Here is a 12,129-nt window from a genome sequence, read left to right on the forward strand (position 1 = left end):
TAACATATGGACAATATTCAAATTTGATAGGACAGTGTGCTTGAAATCTGTTGACACTTGCCACATTCAAATGTAAATGCCATTTAGACAACATCTAAACCTATTTAGAAACAGTTTTTCGTGTAAAAAGTGAGATGTCGGGTAAGATAAAGTATGAGCAAGGAAGGTAATCTAGTGGAGCTCTTGCACAGTCAAAGTCACAGATCACTGATTTCTTCTTCTAGGCCACTCAACCTTTTTTCACCTGATCAATTTAGATATGATGATAGAATAACTCCATATTATCAAGAAACAACCCTTGTACCTTTTTTAAAAACCAGCAGATTCAATCTTTGCTTAGAGTGATATAGAAATATCAGTTGAAATAGTGCTCAATACATCAATTGTAGAGTGATATAGAAATACCACTGTTAAAATAGTGCTCAATACATCAATTGTAGAGCGATATAGAAATACCACTGTTAAAATAGTCCTCAATACATCAATGGTAGAGTGATGTAGAAATATCACTGTTAAAATAGTGCTCAATACATCAATTGTAGAGCGATATAGAAATATCACTGTTAAAATAGTGCTCAATACATCAATTGTAGAGCGATATAGAAATATCACTGTTAAAATAGTGCTCAATACATCAATTGTAGAGCAATATAGAAATATCACTGTTAAAATAGTGCTCAATACATCAATTGTAGAGCGATATAGAAATATCACTGTTAAAATAGTGCTCAATACATCAATTGTAGAGCGATATAGAAATATTCAAACATTACAATGAAAAGCAGCACACATTGAATTTATTATCATGGCCTGAATTAACCCCTAACCTTACTAGCTGATGTTAAAAGATAAAGTTGAATGATTAAGAGTGAAAGGGGTATTATTAAGGTTGGAGGATAATGTACTTGATGGGTTAAAAGTTAATTATCACCTGAATGTGTCTAAAGATAAGTTTAAGGTCTGGATGATAATTATTATTGACATGTGATTTCCACCAAAAAAATGATCAATAAATAGTTATTACATTGAACTAAATGCCATGCTGTGCTGATGTGTCATTTGTAGAAGGTAACATGAAAATTAAATGGATTGTTGGAACATTTTAGTCAGGCAAATATAAATGCCAATCCAAAGACAATTCCAACATAAACACAAGCATACAAATATACAAAAAATACAACTAATAAGACCAAAATACTACTAATAGAACAAATATATAACTAAAAGTACAAAGATACACAACAAATATATAGCTAAAAGTACAAATATATAACTTATAGTACAAATATACAAATAATAGTTTAAATATACAAATTGTACAAATATAAAACTAATAGTATTATACAACCAAAAGTACAATTACACAATTAATAGAACAAATATACAACTAATGATAATACAAACACACAACAAATATGTAGCTAATAGTACAAAATAAATATACAACTAACAGTAACAATTATTACTATTTATGCAAATATACAACATATATAGATCAAATATGCTATTAATAATACAAACAAACAAATAATAGTTAAAATATACAATTAACACAAATATACATAGCTTAACTTGTAAATCTGGACTAATAAGAAATACATTCTGTGCTTTAAAACAACTTCCAGCACCAACGATCCTAACTGTAATACAAAGGCTTTACTCCAAAATAACGGTTTGGTAATGCACTTTAAATAAAATAAAATATTGAAAATATAAAATATGTGAATCAGTCAATTGATAGAAGACCACAACTTTTAGGCTTGGTAATCAAGGTGTGAAATCCTCTCAAATTAGCGTAGGCCACAACAATTATTTAACAAATTTACCCTTCTTTCACCTACTGAACAAAAATAACCCTATGTTTTTTGAAAGAGATAAATGCTGTAAAGCAGGGGGCCATGTTAAGATGTTATCTTTTTCATAATCTTCATACCTTTTTTCATTCAATATTCAGTGACATTGTCGTCACTCCTGAGAAACTCTAAATAATTTTTACTCCAGTGATATACAATCATAATTTTGGCACTAATAACCCAGTGTCAGCTTTGTAAACTAAAATGACTTTCACCTTTTTTACCTCCTTAAAAAAGAGTTCACTGTTATTGTGATTATTATTATTATTCAATGCAGATAATTTTAGTTTATTATATTTCATTTTCAACAAGTCAAGATAGTTTGTATTGATAATCCAAAAGGTCCTTGAGTTACTTTTATAAAGATGTCAGAAATTAAATGCTCATTGGCGACAAATTTGAGGCTATTATTTCTGTAACTTTGGACTATCATTAGGGGTAATCTTAGTTATTATTTACCGAGTTTTGACACTTTCTCTGTCTATTGAACAAAAATGACTCCCGTTGACCACTTCATTTATTTCAATAGCTAATTATTGATACTAGTCAGTGCAGATTAAGATAACAAAATATAAAAATTAGTGTTTCTATACAGGTTCAAGTGTATTTCATGTATTAAAGACACACCTCTACAGTTAATTAGTGTTTTTGTGGTTTCATAGTAGGTTGTTTGGGTACATTTTATTCTTAATGCTCTTCAAAATTATGAAATATGTTTTTTCTCTCTTTGTCAATTTATGTCAATTAGTTCATTTTGCAATTTTTTTTATCAGCTGGGTTATCCAAGCATATTTTCAATTTTACCTGTTTATATGAAACAAATCTATTTCTGTTTTGACCCATTTATGTGGTTCATATCAATGCTTTGAATTTGTATCTGATCCACTATTTTTTATTATTATTATGAAGTGTATAAGCTAGTTCAGTGTCGCTTGTGTGAATCCTGCTTATTTATTTCTTTATCTGCTTTTCATTTCATATTTATTGCCTGTACTATGTCGTCAGCATTCTGTCTTTGATTTATCTGTTCAGTTTTATTAGTTTTATTTCTGCTTTTGAGTTACACAAAGTTTGAACTATGTTGCATAGTCCCACTTTTAACTCAAGTGATTTCTATCTTAAGAGGACTTCTAAATTTTTTACATGTATCAGGGACACTGATAGCATCAATTGACTTGTGCTCACTCTACGGACTACAAACAAAGATTTGTACATGCAATCAACATTACTGGTGAGCGTATGTCACTTCGCTTCGCAAGGCTATCTGTGACATTGATTTTTAAATATTTTTATGCTCTGTACTACTGATAATTTCGAAAATGTTAGGACTATCATCTGACTATATAGTTATTGTTTTTTATTTCCAGAAGTTTTCCATGGTAGTAATGATACATTAAGTACTAGTTCAGGATCTAGTACTGATAATCCACCCAGAGGAAATGAAGATTCTGTATTCAGCAGTGCTGTTAGTGCTTCAGATCTCTTACAGTGAAGCAGCTTTAACACTGAACCATTTATCCTTAGCTGTTCTTCAGGCAGAGGTCTTCTAAATGTTGGCTTCCCAAGCTAATAAAGCTCACTCTCTTTCTTTGGTAAGGGAAATCTGATGGTGGAATATTTAGACTCTTTTCATTCTAATTTACTCTTGTGATTGTACATGTTTAATAATGACTTTATTTTCAAATTTTAATATAGCAGATATGAGAGCTTAGTGTCCACTTAAAGCAAACAATATTTATTGTTCAAAAGCACAACACATGATAATTCCGCAAATGAAATTTAGACTATAGCTTGGCATTGCATTTTAGATTTCTATATTTATTTATACATTTCTACCTCAAGTTATCATTTAAAAGGTATAATTAACAATGTAATGTAATCTAAAAGGGGTATAACACATCTAGGAATTTACTGTGAAATTTTCTATATAAGAATTTAGGCATTTACTGAAAAACTAGAATACAGTTATAAATACAGTTTTTAAAATTTCTGACAAATTAAGATATGCCACATTGGCTTTTGCTAATTTATGTTAATTTTATTTAAATACAGTCAAACTTGTAAAAATGTACAACTGTCAACAGTTGGAACCTTCAATGAACCATTGCTTCATACAAGTTTGACTGTAGTTTGTAAATATATTTTTTTATGTTAATTGTAAATATTTATATTAATATTTTTATTGTAAATAACTTTTAAATAAATAAAATATGTTACTTTTTAAAACAAAAATAACACTTTTGATTGTAAGTTATAACTGAGTTTGTAACATTTTCCAGTATTTGATTGATTATGTAGGTATCAATCAAAATTTTGATTTTATTTGATTGAAGGTATTAATTAAGGTTAACAGTGATAATATGGTTTTACACTTTTAGCTTTAAAGTTGAAGTATGCTCCATTACTTTAGTATATTTATCAAATGTATAAACTACAGATTAAAAGCAGAGGTTAAACTGAAAGGTTTTTAACTAGTTTTGAAAAGGTTTAAAGATGGGTTTCCTTGATTGAGTGTCATATTAAGCAAACTATTTGGTTAATTTGTGTTTGTAATGAATTATCACATATTCTTAGTCATATCATTATGTTATTGTTGCATGTAATTAAGAGTTTTAACTAATCATAAAATTAAATGTCCATGTATGTACAGTCTGGATAAACAAAAAAATACTTTTTGAACTTTCTAGACTGGTCACTCATTAGAATTCTGCTGGTAATTCTCTTCTAATTATGAATTAATTGTGGACATGTGAGACAAATTGGTATTTTCATTAGAATACATCAACTTTCTATTCATATAAGTATGAGGGAACCCATCTTTAAGCAAAAAAAGGCTCTAAAAAGGAATAATGACCTTGGATTTGTTTTACATCAAAAATAATGATTTTACAATGTTTGAATATCTGTACAATAGGAGGACCTGATTTTTTTTTTAAGAATTTGTTATTTTGAAGCTGGTGCAAACTCTTCATGTAAGTAGCACTATATATTACACTGGGGTACTATCTCACCAATCTAATTTAAATATAGAGCTGTTTTACATGGTGTCTTTATGTAGGTTACTTCACTGTCAGTCAGTCTTTTAGTCTATTTTCAAAAAAATGTCATAATAATTAGGTTAGCGAATCAAAAATACTGTTATAAATGAACTGTCAATGCAGTTTAATATATGAGCTTTCCACGTGTGGTAGACAGACCTCATGATTGGTCAGATATTTTTTGAACTAGAACTCATGGTGCATAACCATTTCTTCAGATCATAGTTGGATAGTTGAGATGCCAACAGAAAAACTCCCCGTTCTTATTTCGTATACTACAGGTACTTCATAACATTGATATTATGTATGTTGATTTTTTAAATATTTGAATCTATTTCTTGAGTGTTAGATTGAGCTTCCTATGTTTTGTTATTTGTTTGCTTTTGTATTTACACCTATTCTTATTGCCTTAAGAACTGAAATATATATTTCATGAAGCATTTCATTGGATCGAAATTTGAATTATAACTGAAATTTGACTGTCAATTCAATTAAACTGTGATACACTTTCAAATGTCGTCTTATTTCTTATTATTCAAGTTACACATGAATATGAGAGTTATGTTCATTTAGCAAATAGTACTTTGGGTTTTCTGAAAATTAATGAAATTTTATGTTACTTTGGACAATATCGGGTAATTATAACGGGCAGTACGAATAAATATTTTGTCAGGGAACCGGCGTTAGATTTCATTTTTGTCGATTTCCATCTGTCGTGCACAGCGTGTCCCACATTGAGACCTGACACTTTCTCTGTGTCAACCATTTGCCTACAAAGGGGATCGGGTGGAAAAATCTGAAGGTATAATCTAGTCGAGAAACTAGCTAAACACCTCACGCCCGCAGAAAAAAACACCATAGTGAATATAGGAATCATAGGAATTTGTATTAAAAAAATCATGTGTTGAACACTTAAGACCTGAATAAAATTTTTTTATATCCCCTTGAACATATGAAAAGATATGAAATAATATGAAAGAAAATACTGAACATTAAAAAGAAATAAAAAAATCATAGTTTATTCAGGGCCATAAAAACCATTTGTGTTTTAAATAGAACAAGAGAATAGTTTTTCGTTAAAAAAAAAAATTCTTGATTTGACCTTTAATTGTTTCTGCACCCACGAATATCAAGTCTTATATTGATACTAAACACTGACTGAAAAGTACATGATAACTGAGTCTACAAACGAACTGTGACCAAAATCAGAGACCTAAAAGTCATAAATTATTTTCTCAACAATTTGACAAATTTTATGAGTAAATAATATACAAGGCTAAATACCGACTGAAAAGTGTTAGAAAGGTTTGTAAAACGAGTTAAAGCATTTGTTAAATGCGTTAAAGGCGCCGCGTAAGATCGGTATCGCGGCTATAAACTTTGGTCAAGAGTAGATAAATTGTCGGTTTAAGAATAAAGACTAAATTTATATCATCACTAAAGGATTTATATCATATCATAAAGTATTGTTCACATTGTGAATCAACGTTTCAACACCTTTAATCATATTTAGTACTATGATTACTATCTCTCAGAGCAAAATATAAGATTTGACGTGAATAACGTTGACAATATTCAATAAAAGATATGGCGTTAACATACATCTTTGAGGAGTGCCGCCATACATGTTTTAGCGTCTTAATCTTTTAGCAAGTAGGACCAAATTTTAATGCGGAAGAAATCAATGAGCTTGAATATTATGCGCTCATAACCGTCAATGAACATTTTGTAACGTTCAAAGAGTACCAGATATGACTTAAACATCGTAGACCAGCAACATTCCCTGCACGTATGCAATATAAGTTTGACTGCACTATCTGGTTTCTTGCCAATTGCAATATACGGTTGGAAAGCTTATACTAGCATTGTCAACTGGTTCTGATGCTATGGCCAATGCTTTTGTGAGTCGTCTCAATGTCTGGTGTCACCGTCATTTAAATTTCTTACCCAACCGAGCATAACTTTAGTAAGCCCTAGCGTTTTAGAACAAGTGTGATATTTCTATTCAGATATAGTTAATGTCGGTGTGTGGTCAAAATGATATAAGTTTATATAGATACTAGGCCAATATAAATAAATATTATCAAAAGCACTGTAAAGTTTATCGTTGTTTAATAGCCTTTATTAGCCTTTGATGTTCAATCATTGCCATATCTATATAAATACTTTCCGGTTATTTGTAAATTGACAATCTTTAAATGCAGAATTAGATGTTTTGAATCGTGTTTTAGCTAGTTAAAGGAACACTACCTCTTGGAATGAATAGAAAATATTGCAAGTCTCAAACATAGTTTATAAGGGGATTTACCTGTATAATAAACTATACACCAGAATCCCACTAAAATCCGATATATCCATATAACTAAGATATTGAAAGAGCTAAAAAATATGAAGCGTTTTTCAATAAGTATTTTTTTTAATTTTTCGGGTTATACAGGGCGTCAGTAAGTCCACTGATGAATATGATACTGATCTTGACCAAATTAAGAAATTCACATTTTTTTTATTTTAGGTCGATTTCCTTTAAGATGCTCCAATAACTATCCAAGATTTAAAGGAGCAACTGGAATCCTATGTCCATGATAGAGAGCAATAGCGAGGCAAAGCTCCAGACCCATAGCTACATGGGTATAGGGGTATCTGAGAAAAAAATGAATTGCCTGCTTAAAAGATTCTGACAACCGCCCAATTCCATTACTGTTGCAAGTAAACACTCTATATCATTGCCCCTCCGGATATATTACTTGGCCATCCGAACATTCAAGGCTATACGGTCCTGTAGAGCACACCCACTTTTCCCGAACATATTATGCCATTCATCATTCCTTTAGAGACCGCGTAGCTATCGTACTCGAGTTCTAAATCACTAAAATATTCAACCAATTAAATGCTCTGTTCTGTTGAATAAAGGCTTTGGTTATTACGTGTGAGGATATTTGGATAAAGTGGACCATGGTACCATCTAATAAGGAGTGCGGTTTTAACGACCATGAGTTGGCATAAATCCTGATCGATGATGATGCTTTGGGGAAAAGGAAAAAGCATGATTTAAAACAAACTTCAATCTGCAAATTCAATGGAAGTATATTATAAGTGTTGTAAAGTGCTAATACTCTGTAAAAATAAAATATTTTGGTCGATGATGCTTTATTTGTGGTAATTTGAATTGCATTTTATTTTCTATTTAAACATTCATGGTGTTATTTCTAGAATTCAATAGCTTTTACATTATCTTTTTTAATTTTATCGATTTTCCGTAAACAACATTTCAAAAAAGGATCTCAGCCTGGTATTCCCAGAGGGTTGAAACATATATATGGGGTACAAACATAATATATAGGGGGTTCCTGATACCTTTTCGATATCGTTTTTTGTGAGTGTTATCATTTCATTTCATTTCTGAATTTGTATTAGCGGTTGACTTCTGTCGACGGGGCGTCCATTTTACGACTTCTGGTGAATTTCAGTGTGCTTTTGGTTGACGAAGGAGTACCGGCGTTCTAAACGTAACAAAGGATATTCAGACTAAAAGGTTGGGAACCAGGGCCATGCAACTTCACGAGTAATCAAAGATACATTGCCTGCAGTAATAGCATTATCCATTTCCTTAATTCTTATGTCAATTTTATTTGTTTTAAAAGCTTATGGATAGACAAAATAGAATTCTATGAGCTGGTAAAGCAAATATTCAAACGACATATTCCTTTAATATTATATATTCGTAGCTCAAGGTACCTTGAGTATATTTCGTGTTGTCTATCAGCCTATAATCAACCGTCATTTGTAATACATACTCGCCAGATCTTGATTTACCTTCCATTCATTATCTTAGATAAAATAAAAAATACATATCACTTTAATTCAGCGACGTCAATTGTCGACGAAAAAAATCTACTGGCGAACTTCAGTCAAATGTGACGGTCGTTTTTTGTATAGGAAACAATAATAATTGCCCCTTTTGTATTGTTCCAAAGAGATTTGCAAGTCTTGTGTGAATTTTAGCTCCTATTTTGTCGAAGATTTTCATCTGCGATATCGCATTTAGAAGGTTGATGGTGCGATTTTCCATGGCTCGTCGTTTTGGATCGCTGATTGCAGTTAAATTGTTAAATGAAGCAAATGTTAGCGAGTCTGTAATCTGGGTTTTGTGTGTGTATTTGAGTAGATTTATTGCAGTAAAATATATTGTAATGTATTAGAGATACGATCTTTTAGATACACGATCTGGTGTATATTTAAATCGTAGGTGTATTGTGTAGAGCACTGCTTGATCCCATTGTTCACACAGTAGGCTTTATATATCTCTCTTTTTCAACATTTCTAAGATTCGAACTTAATGTTCCCATGAGATTTTCAATTTATTGTGTAGTCGATTGTTAAAGTTCACTTTCAATGAATTGTATGCTATTGAAGATATGTACATCGACTTTCTTTGACCAGTTGTAAACGAAACTACGTGGTTTGCAAACTGATTAAAGAGACATTTATACCAACTGACAGAGTGTGGCCTTGCTTTGAACTAGTTATCTAAAGTTCGTTTCTTCTGTAAAGTTTACTACAACTTTCTTCTGTTAATTTGACTATAACTTCCTTCTGTGAATTTCAATATACCGGTAACTTTCCTCTATAAATTTGACTATAACTATCTTCTGTGAATTTCAATATAACTTTCGTCCGTAAGTTTGACTTTAACTTTCTCCTGTGATTTTCAATATATCTTTCATCTATTAATTTGACTATAACTGAAATTTTGTCTTTAAATATCTTCTGTTAATTTGACTATAACTTTTTTTTTATGTAAATTTGACTTTTACTATCTTCTGTGAATTTCAATATAACTTTCTTCTGTAAAATTGACTATAATGATCTTCTGTTAATTTGACTATAACTATCTTCTGTTAATTTGACTATAACTTTTTCTGTAAATTTAACTAAAACTTTCTTCTGTGAATTTCAATATAACTTTCTTCTGTAAATTGACTATAAATATCTTCTGTGACTTTCAATAAAACTTCCAAGTGTAAATTTGATTATAGCTTCTTCTGTAAATTTGACTATAACTATCTTCTGTGACTTTCAATAAAACTTTCTTCTGTAAATTTGACTATAATTATCTTCTGTAAATTTGACTGTAGCTATCTTCTATGACTTTCAATAAAACTTTTGTCTGTAAATTTGATTATTACTTTCTTCTGTAAATTTGACTATAATTATCTTCTGTATATTTGACTGTAGGTATCTTCTGTGACTTTCAATAAAACTTTCGTCTGAAAATTTGACTTAGACTTTTCTACAATTAAATATAAACAAAACACCCAAACGAGAGGGAGTAAAAATAGTATAATCTTTACAGTTTTTTGCACATTCCAAGGCAGATAGGCTTGTAATATCATGTCGACGGAGGTTATCCTGGGCGAACGTCAACGCGAAAGATCTGAAAACTTTTTACTTCGTCACTTCCGTCCATATCTGTGTACTTAAGTGATAAAGCCGAGGTCGAATAATATGCAACGTCAAGGCTATTATAGCTACTCGAAAAAAATCACCTACCAACAATTTGAACTGTCCCGAAAATTTTATTCAGTAGGCCTAGATTAATGTTGACCTAGGCTACATTTAAACATAACTTTTGAATGAAAAACAACAGATTAATCTATAAATCATTAGAAATCCACCGAGACATATCACAGTCAGATAAGTCATTAACAAATTTTAATCAATTTCCAACTAATCAGGATTTCATTAAGACGGTTCATCAGATACTCCATTAAAACCGCCATTTTCATAATAGACTCGATCTCCCAGTTGTATTGTAGTCAATAACATTATTATCTCCCTTTAATCTTTACACATTGAACGTGCTAAACTCTTCAGATTAGTTGACATTTCTCCACGCGCTAATCGCACCAATTTTTATGAATAATTTATCCAACTTTATTAGAGTCGATTGATAAACTTTAAGATGGCGTCGACACGACTCATTAGTGTCCCTGATTTTCATCAGCTTCAAGCTTAAACAGAATCTCTCGGTGCCATTTTTGGCGATTTGCGAGAGAAATTCTTTTCATTATCCGTGAATTCCGGAAATTAATACCAATTCCAGTTTTTCATTAACCGGTTTAAAATGGCGATAATATCAGATTGACATTTTGTACTTATTATCTAGAGAGTTCTATTTTTTAATGAGAAATTTATGAAAGCGATATGAGATTTCAGAACCTTTTTGTTTATTATTTTCATCCGTTCCAGTCACTAAGTATTCGGAACATTAGCAAATATGGAAATCACATTAAAATATGTTGGTTTTTCAATGCTAATGGTACAAAAACACAAGATTGCCCATTGGGTGACCAAAAAAGTCAAATTTTCACATATTTTCTACCTTAAACTTGAGGGATAGCCTTTTTTCATTGATTATTGATTCTTGTTGTAGTTTTGATGGTATACAACGTATTTTCCTCATTTCTATTTAATCGAAATTTCTCGACTATCGCCCTTTAAAATCGAGTTTAAAAACGTGGTTGGATTTAGAATTACATGTATATCAATATCAATTATTTCGTATTGTTATTTGAATTTTGTTATTGGATGGAATATTATTTTTCCAAATATTTGATGGAGCTAGTATATGACCAATTTGTATTTTTGTGTACTATCAACTACATAATGTGTAGAAAAACAGGATGTAAAACTGCTTTTCATTTGATGGTCAGTCAAGTTATTTTGTTAAAATTGGACGAGGTTTTGTTCATTCTGAATGCGTCGTAGTAAATGATAATTTTAGTATAAAAATATCAGATTTAAGCTAGAAACAAACTAATTACCAAATTACTGTGCTATCAATCACAGAAAATTGCCCTCACCTGGCCTAGGCAACATTTCAATATTGTCACACAAAGAAAACTGATGCTAATGTTACTTTTACGTATTGTGCTCCACACGTATTTGGCCTGAAGCCGTCGCGCCACCTCACCTGTCCTGTTAAACATGTTATTACCAATGTCTAAGCTATATTTAGAGCTTTTAGACATTATACTTTTTAATCTGGCGACCATATTGTTTTTTTCTTTAAAAAGTATCATTTAGATTCTTCTCACAAAACATATTCTTCTTCTCACGAAACGTATTGCTTTTCTCGCAATGTCTCTTTATTTTCGAGGATTGACGAGAGCTAATTGATGTCTTCACTAATCCTCGTTTTCAAAAGCAGATGTTTGTTGCGCGTGGCAGAGACAAAT

Source organism: Lottia gigantea (genome assembly GCF_000327385.1).
Source record: "Lottia gigantea unplaced genomic scaffold LOTGIsca_25, whole genome shotgun sequence".
In the NCBI taxonomy this organism is placed as follows: Eukaryota; Metazoa; Mollusca; class Gastropoda; family Lottiidae; genus Lottia; species Lottia gigantea.